The following is a 12,331-nucleotide window of genomic DNA, read 5'->3' as shown; positions in this document are numbered from 1 at the left end:
CCCTCCCCCGTTCATGCTCTGTCTCTCTCTGGCCCAAAAATAAATAAACAATGAAAAAAAAAATTAAAAAAAAAAAAAAAACAAAAAACATAGGTCAGGGGTGCCCGGGTGGCTCTGTTAAGCATCAGACTACAGCTCAGGTCATGATATTGCACTCCATGAGTTCGAGCCCCGTGTCTGGCTTTGCACTGACAGCTCAGAGCCTGGAGTCTGCTTCGGATTCTGTGTCTCCCTCTCTCTCTGCCCCTCCCTGACTCACACTCTGTTTTTCTCTCTCAAAAATAAAGAACATTAAAAAACATCTAAAAAATAAAAAAATAAAAAAACAAGAGCAACACAGGTCAGATCATGTCACATAAATGCTTTCAGTAGTTTCCCATTTTTCTCAAAGTCCTTACAATGGCCTATAGACTCTACATGATCTTCTCCTGTTACCTTTTTAAAATGCTAAGGGGGAAAAATTAGTTTTCAATCCTGAAAACCACAGCCAATGAAAATTCCCTACTGAGATTATGGTAAAATAAAGATTTTCTCCAGTGAAGGAAAACAGAATTCACTGTTAAGTGGAGCTACCTTAAAAGAAATCCTGAAAAAAGTTCTTCAGACTGAAAAGAAATGATACCAGAGGAAAATCTGGAACTTTTTTTTTTTTTTTCAACGTTTTTATTTTATTTTTGGGACAGAGAGAGACAGAGCATGAACGGGGGAGGGGCAGAGAGAGAGGGAGACACACAATCGGAAACAGGCTCCAGGCTCTGAGCCATCAGCCCAGAGCCCGACGCGGGGCTCGAACTCACGGACCGCGAGATCATGACCTGGCTGAAGTCGGACGCTTAACCGACTGCGCCACCCAGGCGCCCCGAAAATCTGGAACTTGAAGAATGAACTAAGAACAATAGAAATAGTAAAATCTGGTCATATGTAAGAAATGAATTTTCTTTTCTTATTTACGACATGTATAGCTACTGAAATCAAATCATTATAACATTGATGGTGGGGCTTTCAAAGTCTTGGGGTGTCTGGGTGGCCCAGTCGGTTGAGCATCCGACTTCAGCTCATGTCATGATCTCACGGTTTGTGAGTTCGAGCCACGCGTGGGGCTCTGTGCTGAAGGCTCAGAGCCTGAAGCCTGCTTCGGATTCTGTGTCTCCCTCTCTCTCTGCCCCTCCCCCACTCATGCTTTGTCTCTGTCTCAGAAATAAATAAACATTAAAAAAAATTTTTTTTAAAGTCTGAAATGGAAGACATCCAACAGCTATAAAATGAAGGGGAGGGGGTAAAATAACCTATACAATCGTAACATTTCTATATTTTGCTTAAAGCACTGAAATAACTCTACATAGACTGGGAAAGGTGAGGCAGTAGGCACGCTATAGTCCTTAGAAAGCATACTACAGGGGCGCCTGGGTGGCGCAGTCGGTTAAGCGTCCAACTTCAGCCAGGTCACGATCTCGCGGTCCGTGAGTTCGAGCCCCGCATCAGGCTCTGGGCTGATGGCTCAGAGCCTGGAGCCTGTTTCCGATTCTGTGTCTCCCTCTCTCTCTGCTCCTCTGTGTCTCCCTCTCTCTCTGCTCCTCCCCCGTTCATGCTCTGTCTCTCTCTGTCCCAAAAATAAATAAACGTTGAAAAAAAAAATGAAAAAAAAAAAAAAAGAAAGCATACTACATAACATACTACAAAAAGAAAGAGCAAATAGATGATAGAATACTGAGAAACAAAATCAGAGTATGCAAACAGAACATGAACAATAAAATGATGGACCTAAATCTAATCACATCAATAATTATGTTAAATACAAATAGTTTAAATACACAAATTTAAAGAAATTTAAAGACAGACATTGTCAGTGTGGATTTTTTTTGACTCACCTATGTACTGTCTCATGAAACCCATGTTAAATATAATGACATAGATTAAAAATAAAAGTATGGGAGAAGACATCCAGGCAAACACTAATATGGAAAAGCTATATTAATGTCAGACAATTTAAACTTCAGAAAAAGAAATATTACAGAAATAAAGAGGTATATTCCATACGTATAAAAGTTCAGCTTACTAAGAAGACATAACAGTGTTAACATATATGCATCTAACTTCAGAATGCTGGAAGCTAAAACTATTAGAACTGAAAGAAAAAAATAGACAAATCTACAATTACACTTGGAGACCTTTACTCTTTGTGCTCAATAAGTAACAGAATCCATCGTCAGAAATCAACAAGATTATAGTAGACTTTCACAACACTATCTACCAATTTGACCTTATTGATACATATTTACAGAACACTTCACTAAGCGATGACAGAAAACACATGAAGCATGCTTAGAATAAAGAACTTTATTCTTTCATCTTTTAAAGAATTACCAGTTATGACGATCTGCCACAAAACGAATGCTGTATACACACGATGGACTACACTAGAACACTATAAGGTAACCCACATATGTGGGGGGGGTTGTGTATATATATATATATACACACACACACACACACACAATACACACACACACATATATATATATATATATACACACAGACACACACATAAATATAATTTGCCATTATTTTGCTGTATTCATTTATATTTTATTTCCCCTTGCATGTTTCTCCTTCCTGCTCACTTGTGTTTGAGCAAGTGGTATATCTGTGCTTCGAAATGTAAGTGATGATGTCTGGCAAGCAAGCTATATTTGCTGACAGAATCTTCTGGCTTGTTTGGAAAATCCTAAATTTATTCAAGAATGTATAGGGTTTATGGATAGTGGTAGAGGTTGATGAGAAGGTTTGTGGTGGGAAATAAGAAGGAAAAAGTGGTCAGGAGAGAAGAGCAGGGTCTGCAGGTCCCAGAGCAATAGGGGGGTGGGGGGTGGGGTGGTCAGGTCATTGTTTCTTGACAATTCTCTTAGAATTTGTGAGATCCAGAGTGGGAAGGCTATTTGGTGACTTTAGGAAGAGTTCTCAGCCTTGAGACAGATTCTCAGGTTCCTGTAAACCTGAAAGGAGAAGACTTCTACTTGGAATACCCACCTAACAGAAACAGTCTATTGTATATTGGATAGTATTTAAAAAAAAAATTTTTTTTTAAGTAAGCCCCACGATCAGCTCAGAGCCCAACATGGGGCTTGAACTCACGACCCTGCAAGTAAGACCTGAGCTCAGATCAAGAGTTGGATGCTTATCTGACTGAGCCACCCAGGCACCCCTGGATAATATTTTTAATATTTATGAATCCTCCCTGAAAGGGTCATGTTTCCACTCACAGATCGGAGGGACGTCGTTTACAGTTTGTGTAAATAATTCTTGGCAAAGAGTGGAGCTGGTCTCTGTCTTCATAACCACACACATAATTCTATTTCTTGAAGTCTAAGATCTCAACAGTTCTGAACTTCAAGCACCTTAGGTTCGGATGCTTGGCCAGGATGGGTGGAGAAGCTTAGATCTTATGGCTTCCCGTTGGATGTGGGCACCGAAGCTGTCAAAGACTTTCCCAACAGGCTAAGGGATATAGTAGAGTCACCCTTGTTTGGGGTTATCCAGGGTTCTCTGCAAGAATGGTAGAAAAAGTGTGTAAATTCTATAGCAAGATTAAATTTATATGTCTTATGCTGCCTTGCCAATCAACAAGAAGAGTTCTTGATCCCTGCATGTCAAAGTGGGGAGAAACACTAAAGTTGCTATTCCTGTTCCTGTGCACGCCTTAACGGGGATAAACAAAACCCCAGGAAGGATTGCCAAGATCCTGTTTGTAACAAATTTAAATTGGAGTGAGAAAGAAGAGAGAAACCAAGAGTTACCCTTACCACTAAGGAGATTCGGGGCTTCAGGAACATTTCAGTTTCACCAATTAACCTCTGTGTTTTGTATTCTTTGGGCACCTGCAGCTGGTCCCCAGTCCTGCTGCTGGGGTTGTGACACCTAGCGTCAAGGCAGCAAAGTTGTCCTTGACAGGCATTTTGGAAAAGCAACCCCAGTGAATCAAATATTTTTAGTAGTCTGAAAAAATTATCTCAAAATGCAAATATATACATTTGATAATATAGCTATGCCTTAATATGGGCTTTGCCAACTTCTCTTCCTCTGCATCAGCTGAGGAAGTCAGTAACTTGGTCCATCCTCTTATTTTTTGACGTTATATAATGTGACACTCTAGGCCACTTAGGCCTACACACTGAAGTATAACAATGGCTTTTCATAGAGTTCTATCTCCCCAATGTTAGTTATATTAACTTATTTCCCACCCTTGCATAACTGGGGGCTGCAATGTGAGTACTTTATTTTTGTTCTAGTTTCTTCCATATCTTCCACGTACATTTCCTTCTTTGTCCTATCTCACCGTTCCCTTTTCTGCCTCTCTCGGTGCCCTAAAAGGAGCTGGCAAGAGAAAACTGATTTTGGCTCTTGTCTATCCATCCCTATTCTGTGATCTTAGACAGGCTTCCTCTATTCTGAAAGGACAATTTCACCTACTCGGCCTCTCACAGGGCCGTTCTAAAACACCTTCTAGAATAAAGATGTCCATTTATCAAATAAGAAACTAATAAAGACTAACATAAACGATGGGCTGAGCCTCATTGTGCCGCTGAAGTAAAATGGACACTGGCTGTTTTGTAAGTGGATCGAATACTAAGTTGCAAACTGGCCAGGGGTTTGAATTGCTCACAACGTACAGTTACTTGTATGAAACAGAGTTAGAGAGAGTTGGGTTTTTTAAAATTTTTTTAATGTTTTATTATTGCATCTTTGAGAGAGAGACAGAGCATGAATGGGGGAGGGGCAGAGAGAGGGAGACACAGAATCAGAAGCAGGCTCCAGGCTCTGAGCTGTCAGCACAGAACCCGATGTGGGGCTTGAACTCATGAGCTGTGAGATCATGACCTAAGCAGAAGTCAGAGGCTCAACTGACTAGGCCACCCGGACGCCCCTAGGGGGAGCTGTTTTGATGACTTAACTAGGAACACAGGCCAGTTAATTTATAGCACCTGTGAGCATCCAAAGGCACTAAACTCTAGATTACAAAATTAAGCTCTAGCTCTGCACAGTAGCCATCTTCCAAAAAATTGTATAAAGCTACTAGTTGACTTGAATAAATTGCGTACAATATGAGATATTTTTCTTGGAAAGAGAAGATGCAATCTCAGCTGTGGATAGAACAGGTTTCCCTCGGCAGAGATTTAGGAGATAAAAACACAAGATACCTCCGGCATCCATGTTGCAGACCTAAGTTAAGGGAATAAAGATATCTCAGGGGTTGAGTTGAGGAAGGAAGGCAAGGAAATGAATATCCACAGCTGCGGTAAGAGGAAATATGATTTGAATATTCATAACGCTCAAGGTAGTTTCAATAGATAAGTATATGTATTTCTTCTTGAATCCACCACCTCACTTGGATGCATATTTATTCTCAATGATCTAGGATGGTTACCATACCACTTTTGCACCAGACTTGTTCAAACTTTGATGAGGTGGGGACCTTGTTAAACTACAGATTATGATTCGGTAAGACCTGTAAATCTGCATTTCTAACAAACTCCCACGTGCTGCTGCTGGTCTGCTGATCCCCAGCCCCCCCCCCCCACCCCCCTGCCTTGGCAAGGTTTACACCACCTGAGAGGCAGTATTCTAAGCTGGTCAGGTTTGTGCATTCATCAGGTGCACTGCTTAGATTTGAAGCCGGACTCTGCTCTATGATCCTGGGAGCTTAATTAACTTCTGTACCTCCATTTGCTCCTCAGGAAAAATAAGAATAATGTAGTTGATAGGATGAAATGAGTTGATTTATGTAAAGTGTTTAGAGGAGTCGATAACTGCTAGTTGTATGCATAGTTTATCAAGTTTACCAAATCAAAAATACCTACGTTTTGGCCCAACTAGATACTTTGTATACCGGTTTATTAAAAAGGGAAAAGGTGACTAATTGGATCTTGTGTGCTTGTCCTACCTCTTCACACAACCCTTGTCACAGGCCAGGACATTCACACGGGTTGGGTGATTTCCCTTAGGATGATTGTGGCTAACGATGGTGATGTGCTCCTGGATGTTTCTGGATAAGGACCCCGCTAGACCTTTTTGCTCAGTCCTGTTGAGGAGGAATTGGAGGAGTAGAGATGAGCTTCAGGGAATCATAAAAATAGGTTGATTGAAACACAGTCTGATTTATGTACATAATCTCAGTGTATCCGCAAGACATACCCATAAAATAAGTAGTGTAAGCCCTGCTCTACTGAATAGGAAGCTATTACATGAGTGAGTGAAGTGAATTGATGTGACCTCACTGGTAATTGGCAGTGATGCCTTACTAATCTAAATATGTCTGACTCCAGCACCAAATCATTTAGTCAGAAATTATCCCTCCTCCACCAAAATACATATTTTTAAAGTCGGCTTTATGCCCAGCTTGAAATTGATTTTGGCTCTCAAGATAAATAAATAAACTTAAAAAAAAAAAAAAACCCGTCGTCTCTTGAGTATTGGCATTTCGAGCAATGCGCAGCTGATGTTGAGGCTCAGTAACAATTATACACTGAGAGAAATCATTGTGTTGTTTGAGCATAACTGGTTTTTATTTTCTTTTTAATGTATGATTACAAACAGATCCCTTTATAGAATGGGCACACTGAGGAAAGAAACATTTCTCCAACAACTGGCGAAAGTTGATGGTGATCCCATTTGACTTCAGAATCTGAAGAGCTAAATAGTAACTTAATTCTGTCAGATATTGTGAATAGTGTAGCTCATGACAAAAGGGTGATATAGTACCTAAAACTGAGTAGTACGTTATGGAGCATAAGATAGCAGAGAAGGCCCAAAAACATTCACCTGGAGAGCCATCATGCTGAACCAAATCTCATTACACTTGGATGTAGTCACATGGCCAGCACTGATTATCTTTACTAATGGCTATGAACAGTAGCTAAAGCAATCATGAGGCCATTTACCCAAGATTTTATGATATTTGAATACACAATACACCCACATCACAATAACTGTATACTTGAAGCACTATATTAATGCACACACACACACACACACACACACTCTCACACATTGATTCAATAATTTGTTAGCCATGTATTGACATTTTTCTGGCTAGTAATTGCTAGGGCCACAAGAGTGAAAATGGTGCAATCTTTCTGTCAAGGAACTTGTAGGTGAATCCAACAAGTGCAATCACAACACAACATGTTGAAGACTTTGAGAGTCATGGATCAGAGACCTAATGGCAGAGTAATGCGATAGATATCAGGAAAGTATTCTTAATTAAAGAATATCAACAGGGTTATTCATCTTAATTTGGTCAAAATAGGTTCATGTCTGGGTGCTTACCCATGTCATATGACCCAGAAAATATACCACAGTTTCACACACAAACACAACACACATATTACACCTACAAATGCAGTTTACAGACACAGTTCTGCTCAACATGCTTGCTGAGGATAACAGAAGTTATAAGATAGTATTTCCTTTATCTTCTGTTATTCTGTCTCAAAATGATAAATTTTTATTTTTTTATTATTTTTTAATGATTTTTTAAATGTTATTTACTTATTTTGAGAGAGAGAGAGAGAGAGAGAGAGAGAGAGAGAGAGAGAGAGAGAAAGCACAAGCAGGGGAGAGGCAGAGAGAGAGGGAGAGAGAGGGAGAGAGAATCCTGAGCAGGCTTCCTGCCCCTCCTTGCACACAGAGCCAGACATGGGGCTCAAACTCATGAACCGAGAGACCATGACCTGAGGTGAAACTAAGAGTCAGACGCTTAACCGACTGAAACACCCAGGTATGCCTCAAAATGGTAAATGTTTTTAAAATTTTTTAACGCTTATTTATTTTGAGAGAGAAACAGGGGTGGGGCAGAGAGAGAGGGAGACACAGAATCCTAAACAGGCTCCAGGCTCTGAGCTGTCAGCAGAGAGCCTGACACAGATCTGGAACTCATGAACAGTGAGATCATGACCTGAGCTAAAGTTGGATGTTTAACCGACTGAGCCATCCAGGCACCCCAAAATGATCAATTTTTAAAAGGATGTATTTTCTATTTCTGAGAAAGGTCATTAGTCTCTACTTATATCTTGGTATTTGTGCATACCAAATGAAACTAGGAGAAATAAAAGCATTACTGAAAGTAAATCACTTTCCTATCTCTCCACAGGAGGGTACTGTCTCAAAAGGCAAAATCCTTCAAGGCAGAGTGTGAGGCTGGAAGAAGGGGAGGGTAGAGAGTGAATGATTCTATTGGCTGCCACACAGAGACCTCTGCCTTTTTACCCAGATCCAAGTGGGTGGGAAGTGTTACTCTAGTTCAAAAAAGCCTCTTTCAGGAGGGTATCTTTCAAGGGCAGCTAAAGTCAGTGACCAGGGCCATCCTGTGACAGGAAGAAAAGATGCCCCTGAAATTCTCAGTGCTGATCCTTTGGATTCAACTGGCATGTGAGTTTGAGAAGTTTCCAATTACCTTAACTGGAAATCCAAGGGAAAATTAAAAGAAAAAAGGGAGAGGGTGAGGGAAGGAGCAGGTGGGGAAGAGGGAGGAAAAGTCATGTCAGGCTGAGAAAGAGTCCCCAGTTCCCTTCCCCAGTGCCCACTGCTTTGGTTTTCAACAGGGCAGAGCACCCAGCAACTGGAGCAGAGTCCTCGCTTTCTAAGCATCCAGGAGGGAGAAAACTTTACTGCGTATTGCAACTCCACAAGCACGTTTACCAGCTTTCAGTGGTACAGACAGAAGCCTGGGGAAGGTCCAGTCCATTTGATGACATTATCTAGGAGAGGAGAAATAAAGAAGCAGAAGAGTCTAGTAGCTCAGTTTGGTGAGGCAAGAAAAGACAGCTCCCTGTTCATCATTGCCGCCCAGGCTGAAGATGCTGCCATCTACACCTGTGCAGGGGCACAGTGCTCCCATGGCACCTGGACGCCTGTACCCAAGCCCTACTGCAGGCTCTGTCACGCTGCTGCTGAGTCCCCCACCCCCCTACCCAGCCCTTCCTCCCACATTTCCTGACATGAACAGTGGTAACAATCTCAGGCTCTCATGGAACCATCTCCACTACCTTTCCAGATATTTCCCACATACACTAAAGAACAAGATTCCTCTGTCGTGGGATCACCTTCTAGAAATGCATCTCACTATCTGAACCAGTAAAAATATGGGTCTACAGCTCCCTGGGGTGGGCAGTGGGGAGAAAAGAAGGGAGTTGATAGAGAAGAAAAATGAAGATAATGGTCAGAGTGCATCGTAGTTCCAATGAGTCATTCTGTTTTCCTAAAGACCACAGCCAGGAATGGTTAGTCCAAGGGGGCAGAAATGAATGATTTTGCAGCTTTATTCTAGTAGAGTTGATGAAACTGGAGTGAAAGTCAGAAGTATAGTGAAAAAAAATAATTAGAAGAAAGTTGGTACTTTTTTAGCAGAAAAAAAATGCCTACTGTGTACTCCAGTAACATCCCAACTGTGATTCCAAAGCAACCTCTCCATTTGGTGGTTCTGAACTACTTACACATTAGCTACAATTGCCTGTATTTACACAGGATTTGCTTGGTGATTATTAGACTTTGCGTGGTAGATATCAATAACTTCAAGTTTTCAAGGCTGAAGAAGATAGGATTTTTTTGGTTTCCAAAGTAAATTTTATTTGAGTGTAGTTCACACAATGTTACATTACTTTCAGGTGCACAACATAGTGTTTCTACAAGTTTAGACATTATGCTGTGCTCATGGCAAGTATAACCACCATCTGTTACTATGCAATGCCATTAAAATATCATTGACCATATTCTCTATGCTATGCCTTTTATTCCCATAAAATATGCTGTGCTATACTCATCCCATAAGTAGAGGCTTGTACCTCCCACCTCTTTTCCCCCAGTTTGCCTCCCCCCATCCCTTCCCCTCTGGAAACCACCAGTTTATTCCGAAGAAGCTAGTTGACAGTTGCCTCCACCTGGTAAGTCTTCCACTGGCCTACTTTTATACTTGACAAATTCCTATTGGTCTTTAAAGCAAGATGAGGGGCACCTAGGTGGCTCAGGCAGTTAAGTGTCCGACTCTTGATTTCAGCTCGGGTCATGATCTCACAGTTCGTGAGTTTGAGCCCCGCATCAGGTTCTGCACTGACAGAGTGGAGCCTGCTTGGGATTCTCTCTCTCTCTCTCTCTCTCTCTCTCTCTCTCTCTCTCTCTGTCCCTCCCCCACCCTTGTTCTCTCTCTCTCTCTCTGTCCCTCCCCCACTCTTGTTCTCTCTCTCTCTCTCTCTCTCTCTCTCTCTCTCCCAAAAATAAACAAACTTAAAAAAAAAGCAAGATGATATGCAAAGCACATGGGTTTTGGAGTCACAAAAATCAAATTGCAAATCTTGTGTGCAATTTTCTAGCTCTGTATCTTTAGGCAATTATTTATCTTCATCTGAGCTTCCTTGTTAACACATGTTAATAAGAACACCCAAGGGGGCCTGGGTGGCTCAGTCAGTTGAGAGTCTGACTCTTGATTCTGGCTCAGATCATGATCTCATGATCTGTGGGATCGAGCCCCATGTCAGGCAGAGCTTGCCCTCCCCCCACCCCACACTCTCTCTCAGAATAAATAAATACACTTGAAAAAAAGAAAAAAAAAGAACACCTATTGTGCTGAGTTATTATGAATTAAATGAGATAAAATATACAAAATTATATGAAGTCCCATGTGCAACATATGTACTCAACAAATACCCTGTAATGATATGATTATTAATGCCTCTAAGGAAATGTTATCGCTACTGTGAAATTTGTACTGACTCCTCAAGAAGGAAAGATGTCATCTCTGCCTAATATTCTGGATCCCCACCTTAGTGGTCAGGAAAGCAGACATGGCAAGTTGCCAACTTAATCCACATTCTCTTCTGCCTCCTTACTTACGGAACTGTTGATAACATTTTGGGCAACTATCTCCCCACCTTAAAAAACAAAAAACAAACAACAAAAAAAAACACCTCGTGCTACATTTCACATCCTTTTTTTACAACAAAGGGTTGCATACAGCACAGTTCTGACCAATGAGACATAATCAGAAAACTGCTAGGAGTTTCTATAATGTTTTTGCTCTCCTGGTACAGTACTACATTTTCCAGTCCCCTTCCCCAACTCTTCTTCAGGCGACACAGAAGTTGTAACTTATCGTCAAGGAAAGCCCAGGCCTGGGTGTCCTCCCCAATCCTACATTCATCTTTTAGAGGCCAAGTCAAATCCCTCCTTCAGATTTATTTGTGCATGAAAACTCTTTAAAAAAAATTTTTAATGTTTATTTACTTTTGAATGAGACAGAGACAGAGCATGAGCAGGGGAAAGGCAGAGAGAGGGAGACAGAATCCTGAAGCAGGCTCCAGGCTCTGAGCTGTCAGCACAGAGCTGGACGTGGGGCTCAAACTCGTGAACCACAAGATCATGGCCTGAGCCAAAGTCAGATGCCCAACCCACTGAGCCAGTCAGGCACCCCTGTGCATGAAAACTCTTCATAAACCATGATTTGATTGAATTTTTTGTTACCTGCAGCTAAACACAACCCTAACCGTAGTAGGATTGACATAAAACGACGTTGTGATTTTCAGAGTTCTTGGGTAAGTGAGGAAAAAAGATTTGAAGCAAGTGCTGTGTTTATACAAGGAAGGCACCTGCATTCATACTGATTATACGTACTTCTTAAAGTATTAATGTTCACATAATTTTTATTAAGAACGAAACCTTCATCTTCCATGCCAAGAGGCCTCATTTAAAAATTTCCATCAATTTCTTACACTCGTGGGAGACTGGAATTCACTTTCTCATCCAAAGTCTTTTCACTATAGACAGTATCCATTTCCATGCGAATAACTAATAACTGCAGTTATATATTTTCTCACTCTTAGATTCCAAAGGCTATTTTGCTGTTGCTTTTAATTCCATGCTGTTCCAGTAACCTATTCCAAAGGCTTTCCCTGAAAGTTTTATCATAGGGAACCCCTTCATTTGAAGATTGTACGTAGAAATTAAAGCCAAAAAAATAAATTTGAGGGGCGCCTGGGTGGCTCGGTCGGTTAAGCGTCTGACTTCGGCTCAGGTCATGATCTCACAGTCCATGAGTTCGAGCCCCGCGTTGGGCTTTGCGCTGACAGCTCAGAGCCTGGAGCCTGTTTCCGATTCTGTGTCTCCCTCTCTCTCTGCCCCTCCCCTGTTCATGCTCTCTGTCTCAAAAATAAATAAACGTTAAAAAAATTTTTTTTTAAAATTCTAATTCTCTGTGGTATAAAGAGGGAAGGGCACTCTCCCAGTCCCTTTTCTTAGAGTACTTACTTTAGAAAACTTGTAATTATGAATCCTTTCTCTGTCCCTT

At 41.2% G+C, this 12,331-nt stretch overlaps 2 long non-coding RNA genes across 4 annotated transcripts in view; one reads left to right on the top strand and one right to left on the bottom strand.

Annotated features, from left to right (window-relative positions):
* Positions 1 to 12,331, bottom strand: part of LOC147580095 (uncharacterized) — a 66,501-nt gene that overhangs the window by 31,557 nt on the left and 22,613 nt on the right. For all 3 annotated transcript variants that reach the window (XR_015252526.1, XR_015252525.1, XR_015252524.1), the window contains one exon: positions 5,939 to 6,076. This is a non-coding gene — a long non-coding RNA (uncharacterized LOC147580095). The remainder of the gene's footprint in view (positions 1 to 5,938; positions 6,077 to 12,331) is intronic.
* On the top strand, positions 7,992 to 9,764 carry LOC147580096 (uncharacterized). Its single transcript, XR_015251877.1, has 2 exons — positions 7,992 to 8,424; positions 8,598 to 9,764. It is a non-coding gene; the product is annotated as an uncharacterized LOC147580096 (long non-coding RNA).

The sequence above is a fragment of the Puma concolor genome, chromosome B3 (genome assembly GCF_028749965.1).
Source record: "Puma concolor isolate L17-30 chromosome B3, mPumCon1.1.hap2, whole genome shotgun sequence".
NCBI classification, from domain to species: Eukaryota; Metazoa; Chordata; class Mammalia; order Carnivora; family Felidae; genus Puma; species Puma concolor.
Note: the sequence above shows the minus strand (reverse complement) of the source record. Positions and strands in the feature narration are given on the sequence as shown.